This window comes from Cryptomeria japonica, chromosome 11 (assembly GCF_030272615.1).
Source record: "Cryptomeria japonica chromosome 11, Sugi_1.0, whole genome shotgun sequence".
Classification (NCBI taxonomy): Eukaryota; Viridiplantae; Streptophyta; class Pinopsida; order Cupressales; family Cupressaceae; genus Cryptomeria; species Cryptomeria japonica.
Genome location: NC_081415.1, coordinates 356,610,185 through 356,617,358, shown reverse-complemented (window position 1 = coordinate 356,617,358; position 7,174 = coordinate 356,610,185).

Here is a 7,174-nt window from a genome sequence, read left to right as displayed (position 1 = left end):
TAAATAAATAAAAAAGCAAAAAAAAGAGAAAAAAAAAATGAAAAAAGAAGAGTAAGAAAAATAATTCATCCTCTAGTGAAAACTTGGCAAACAGGCAACTTGGACAACTACCATGATGTAAACCTGGCTAATAGGTGTCATGCATAATCCATGAACTTCTTGCATACCATACTTGGGGGCAAGTTTTATCCTATCATATCCTTTTTTACCTTTATTATTTCATTATCATATTATCCCTCATATCCATATCTCCTTTTCCACCTTTGATCTTGACAAGGCTGAGGATCTTCAAGAATGTCATGCATCCTGCTCACAACTTTCAGTCTATCATGTCTTTTGGTCTTTATCCATTGGCTTATTACAACCTTTCATCCATATTCCTTGTCTTGTTGCAACCTTCTATCACTATCCCTCCAGCCTATCGCAACCTTCAGTCCATATCCCTTATCCATTGTTTATATTTCTTACCTTATCCATATCTTATTACTGTCCATATACTATTTTTAATCCCTTGATCTTGACTTGACTTAAGGACATATAATACAAAAAAATGGTTTCAAAAACCTCTTGACATGTCCCTCATTCCATTCCATTACTTTGCATTGTCATATCTAGTCCCTTTATCCCATCATGCGAAAACCCTTGGAAATTGCATTTGCTCTATCTCCATAATAAATGTCCATTGTCTTCCCTCTATCCACCAACATTTCAAAAGCTTCTTTATACATCCATCATATTCCTTACCTTTCTAGACATTGGGAGAAAATTACGATCAAAGTCTCGAAAAAATCCACAAAAATCAAATAAAGTCCTGAAAAAATCCATTAAAAAACATAACATATCCTGAAATAATCCAAAAACATTATAAAATGTCCTGAAAAAAGCACAAAAAAATCAAAAAGTTCAAAAACCCTAAAAATTGGAAAACATCAAAAGTACATAAACAATCATTTTCATTCTCTCAATAAACTTTCCCTTTTGTATATAGTGTTAGGTCCCAGAGACAACTGAGAGGGGAGGGGGGGGGGGGGTGAATCAGTTGTCAAATAAATTCAAACCAAAAACAACTTAATCAACTTAATGAATAATACCGATAAACCAGTTAAGTATGCCAGTAGACAGTGTTAACAGTTAATTTCTATACCGGTAAAGATTAATGCATGAGACATAAACACAAAGTCATCCACAACACATAACACCAATATTTGTATGTGGAAACCCTGTAAGGGGAAAAACCACGGTGGGAAACCTTACCCACAATCAGATGATACTACTGCAGATAGTAAGTGTACATAAATGGGGTCTGCACATGCAGAAAGGCCAACAGCCTAGAGCTCACTGCTCAATCACAAAAAGGGAGTCACACTGACTACAGTTGGATGGTTAAATCCAATAAGAATGTACTGCACAAGATAGCATCTTCATATACTGGATTCAGTACCGGTGTAATGCTGATATGCTTTCACAAAAACCTAGCTTCACCTTCAAATGATGTCTTTGTGTATAGCTCTGCTTAATCTCGCATATACCTTCATACAATTTTTTTCGCATTCCACATTCGATCTTACAAATAAGATCTTACATTTATACCATAGCCTAAGACCAATTTTAGTAGGTCGACTCTACAAGATATTACAATAAAAAAAATTTACAAACAATATAATATCCGATGCAATAACCGATTAAACATGTTGTCTTAATGCATTTACAACAATAATTAGTTATCTCCATAGCATGCCATGCTGATCTGGAAAAGATAAGCCTGTCGGTGTAACCGTAAGTAACCCTGGACCAATTTGCTTGTAAAAGAAAATATGTAAATATGAATATGTCAATGATTAATTCTTCAAAACAAAGTGTCCACATGATGTCTTTGACATTACCAGGTATCTTCCATATCATTCCAAGTGCCAGTGATCATTATATCCTTTCGGTGAACCATATACCAGTAACTGTGTAATAGTTACTTGCTTGCCAGTGAATGTTGCTCTATCTCCAAAGTGCTAGTGTTTTAGTAGGTGTTGACATCAATGACAAAACCATACCAAAATACCAACAATCTCCCCCTTTGGCATTGATGGCAACACAAGATGGAAAAACAATCAAAGTACCAAAAATAGAAATGCCAAATACCAACAACCAACAATCTCTCCCCCTGGGAGAAACATGTGTTATCAAAATTTTTTCAATACCAATCTCTCCTTAAAAGGATAATGTGTTTTTCCATAGATATCTCTCCCCCTTTGACATCAAATGCCAAAGTTACAATAATAAAATCAAGTTCATATACAAAATACCAATCAATTCAATATACCAACTACTCCCCCTGAGAAGTAGCTTCCTCATCAAAGACCGGAGTAAAAGATTTCTTTGTAAATTCTGCCAGTTGATGACATTCATCAACTATCTAAGTCTCTACCAGTGGTGGTATGACTCCAAGCCGATCTCTGAGATATTCAAAAGTCTCCTTAGGCAAAGGTTTTGTGAAAATATCTGCATGTTGTTATTTAGTATTCACACAAACCAGTTTTATCTCTTTTTCTTCAACTTTTTCCCTTAGAAAATTCAGTTTGATAGAAACATGTTTTGTTTTAGAATGTAATAGAAAATTCTTAAATATATCAATTGTTGCAGTGTTATCACAATATATAGTAATGGGTTCCTTGCATTTTACCTTTATGTCTTTCAACATTTGCTTAAGCCATAGTACCTATGTATAGCTAGTTGCTGCTGCAACATATTCTGATTCTGTTGTTGATAAAGATGTACAACTTTGTTTCTTACTCAACCAAGAAACTAATCTCTTTCCAAGAAAGAATGCTCCACCAATGGTGCTTTTTCTATCATCCACATCTCTTGCCCAATTTGCATCTATGTATGCACATTGATCAAAATTTTCATCTCTAGGATACCATAATCCAAGATTTGCAGTGCCTTGTAAGTACCAGAAAATCCTTTTTATTGCTGATTCATGATTTTCTCTAGGATTACTTTGAAATCTAGAAACAATACATATTGCATTCATAATATCAGGTCTGGTTTGTGTCAAATATAGTAAACCTCCTATCATAGATTTGTATCTAGTTGGATTAACAGGCGTAGATTCATCCCTTTGAGATAATTTGTCATTTGTAGTCATAGGTGTGCTTACCGGTTTAGAGTTCTCCATCCCAAATTTCTTTAGTAACTCTTTCAAGTACTTGGATTGACTCAAAAATATACCTTTGTCAGTCAATGAAATCTGCAATCCTATAAAGAATTTTATTTCTCCAATCATAGACATTTCAAATTCTTGTTGCATTTTAATAGAAAATTCCTTACATAATCCATCTTCTCCTCCAAAGATTATATCATCAATGAATACTTCTATAATCAAGATATCATCATTAGTTATTTTGTAATATAAATTGTTATCTGCATTTCCTTTAGTAAAACCAATCTTTAGAAGATACTTATCCAACCTTGCATACCAAGCTCTTGGGGCTTGTTTTAGTCCATACAGAGTTTTTCTTATCTTGCAAACCATATCATTGTCATCTGTCAAAGAAAATCCATCAGTTTTTTCAATATAGACTTCCTCTTCAAGATCTCCATTCAAGAATGCACATTTAATATCCATTTGATAAACTTTGTAGTTCTTGTGAGCTGCAAAAGCCAAGAATAATCTGACTCCCTCAATTCTAGCTACTGGTGCAAAGGTTTCATTGTAATCAATTCCTTCTTTCTGAGAATATCCCTTACACACTAGTCTTTCTTTATTTCTGAAAACCTTACCATCTTCATTAAGTTTGTTTCTAAATACCCATTTGGTTCCAATTACATTTTTATCTCTAGGTCTGGGAACTAATGTCCAAGTATTATTTTTCTCAATTTGTTCTAATTCTTCTTCCATAGCTTTAATCCAAAATTTATCTTCACATGCCTCATTAACAGATGATGGTTCAATTTGAGAAATAAGACATACCTCTTCATTTGCAAATCTTCCTATTGTCATAACTCCTTTAAATTTGTTTCCAATTATCTGATCTTCAGAATGATTCAATCTTACATACCGGGGTGTCTTAGTTTGTTGTTGTTCTTCAATTACTGTGGAATCCTCAAATGGTACCAGGGTAACTAGATCTTCATTCTGTACCGGTGGATTTAGTGTAGGTTCATTTGTCACAATTTCTGTTGTCGGTTCAGAGTCTATATACCTTGAAGTTCCTCTGAATTGTTCATCAATTTTTACATTTGTACTCTCAACAATTTTCTGCAATCTCTTGTTAAAACATCTATATGCCTTGCTCTTAGATGAATAACCAAGACATATTCCTTCATCACTTCGAGGATCAAATTTGCCAATATACTCATCTCTTCTAATATAACATTTACTTCCAAAAATTCTGAAATACTTAAGAGTAGGAGTATTACCAAACCATAGTTCATGAGGGGTCTTATCGATTTCACCTTCGATGTGAACTTTGTTGAATGTATAGACTGTTGTGCTGACTACTTCTCTCCAATACACATGTGGTAAATTTGCTTCAGATAACATACTTCTTGCTGCATCCAAGATAGTTATGTTTTTCCTTTCAACAACTCCATTCTACTGTGGTGTCTGAGGTGCTGATAGCTGTCTTTTGATTCCATTCACTTCACAGAATGTATTAAAGTCCTTAGATGTGAATTCTCCTCCTTGATCTAATCTTAAACATTTGATTTTCTTACCAGTTTCATTTTCAACCATTGCTTTGAACAGTTTGAACTTTCCAAGTGCTTCTGATTTTTCTCTAAGAAAAGTAACCCAACACATTCTAGAATAATCATCAATAATTAGCATGAAATATCTATCACCTTGTAAGCTTTTAGTTCTAGCTGGACCACATAAATCAGTGTGAATCAAATCAAGAGCATTATTGGATTTTTCTGGAATACTTTTGAAACTAGCTCTAACTTGTTTTCCAAATTGACATTCCTTACAAATTGTATTCTGAGGTTTGACAATTTTAGGTAGATCTCTAGCTACCTTAGAAGTATTGATCTTTACCATGCAATCAAAGTTTACATGACAGAGTCTCTTATGCCATAACCAACTTTCATCTATATGTGCAATCAAGCATGTCTTTTCACTATTATTCAAATGAAAGATATTACCTCTAGTCTGATTACCGGTTGCAATTTCTAAAACCAGTTTTGTTCATGATTTTGCATTTTCCATTTTTAAATTGTAACTGAAATCCTTTCTCAACCAATTGACCAACACTTAAAAGATTATGCTTTAATCCTTCAAAATTGTAGACATTGTTAGTGTTATGCTTACCATCAAGAGATATTGTACCCTTACCTTTTATTGAACAGGCTTTGTCATCTCCAAATCTTACTAAACCTCCATTGTATTCTTGAAATTTCAAGAATTTACCTTTGTCTCCTATCATATGATGTGAGCATCCTGAGTCGATGATCCATTCATCCTTTACTTCAACTTTAGCTGCTAGGGCTTGTTCTACCGGTTGAGCAGTAGGTGCTGGTTAATCTTCTGTTATAGCAACAAAAACCCATCCATTGTCTGCTGGATCCTCATCAGAATCATCAGTCACATCTTCATCAGCAATGTAACAAGATTTGTCTTTGTTCTTCATAAATCTGTATCTCTGATATTTAGGATTAGGCTTGTATGTTCTTCTAGCTTCTTCTCTTAGTCTAGCATGTCTATCAGGGCATCTCGAAGCCATATGACCAATCTTATTGCAGTTAAAACATTTAAAGGGTGCTTTACCTTCATACTTACTTCCAACTAGACCTTTAGGCATTTTCCTTGCAAATAGTGCTTCAAGTTGTTCAAGCTCTTCATTTTCCTTCCTAGTTTCTTCAAGTTCTCTTGCATAAAAGGCTTTCCAATCTGATTTATCGTATGATGGAGCAGATGATGTTGATGCTTTAAAGGCCAAATCTGTCTTTATAGTAGCAGCAGGACCAAATTCCTCAATTTCAAAAGCTGAAAGTTTTCCAATCAATGTATCCCTAGTTACTGATGTATTAGGCATTGTTCTCAACTCATTTATAGTAGTAACCTTCATTTTATATGTCGGTGGCAATCCTCTTAAAATTTTTGAAACAATTTCATCCTCACTTAAGGTTCCTCCACAACATTTAATACCCAGAACAATTTCATTTACTCTTTCCATAAAAGCAGAAATCCTTTCATCTTCTTCCATTTTTAGATGTTCATACCTGACTCGGAAGCTCTCAAGTTTTGCAATTTTGACTATGGAATCTCCTTCATTAAGTGATTCCAAATGATCCCAAATAGCTTTAGCAGTAGACCTATCTGATAATCCCATGATTTGTTGATCTGATAATGCGCTCAAAAGTGCTTCTCTTGCTTTGCAATCATTCTCCTCATCTTTAGCTAAGGTAGTTGGACTAGGCTGACCAGCTACAACAGCAGTATAACCTTTCTTTGTAACTTCCCAGATGTCTTTACCAGTGCAATTCAGATGTGTCTCCATTCCGATCTTCCATATCCTATAGTTGGTTCCATCAAATTTAGGATTGTCCTTCCTAAAATAATTAGTAGACATTGGATCTCCTCAAGTTGTTAAACTTCTGCAAAAAGAGGACTAGGCTTTGATACCAATTGTTAGGTCCCGGAGACAACTGAGAGGGGGGGGGGGTAAATCAGTTGTCAAATAAATTCAAACCAAAAACAACTTAATCAACTTAATGCTTAATATCGGTAAACCAGTTAAGTATGCCGGTAGACAGTGTTAACAGTTAATTGCTATACCGGTAAAGATTAATGCATGAGACATAAACACAAAGTCATCCACAACACATAATACCAATATTTGTATGTGGAAACCCTGTAAGGGGAAAAACCATGATGGGAAACCTTACCCACAATCAGATGATAATACTGCAGATAGTAAGTGTACATAAATTTGGTCTGCACATGCAGAAAGACCAACACCCTAGAGCTCACTGCTCAATCACAAAAAGGGAATCACACTAACTATAGTTGGATGGTTAAATCCAATAAGAATGTACTGCACAAGATAGCATCTTCATATTTTGGATTTAGTACCAGTGTAATGCTGATATGCTTTCACAAAAACCTAGCTTCACCTTCAAATGATGTCTTCGTGTATAGCTCTACTTAATCTCACATATACCTTCACACAATTCTTTTTCG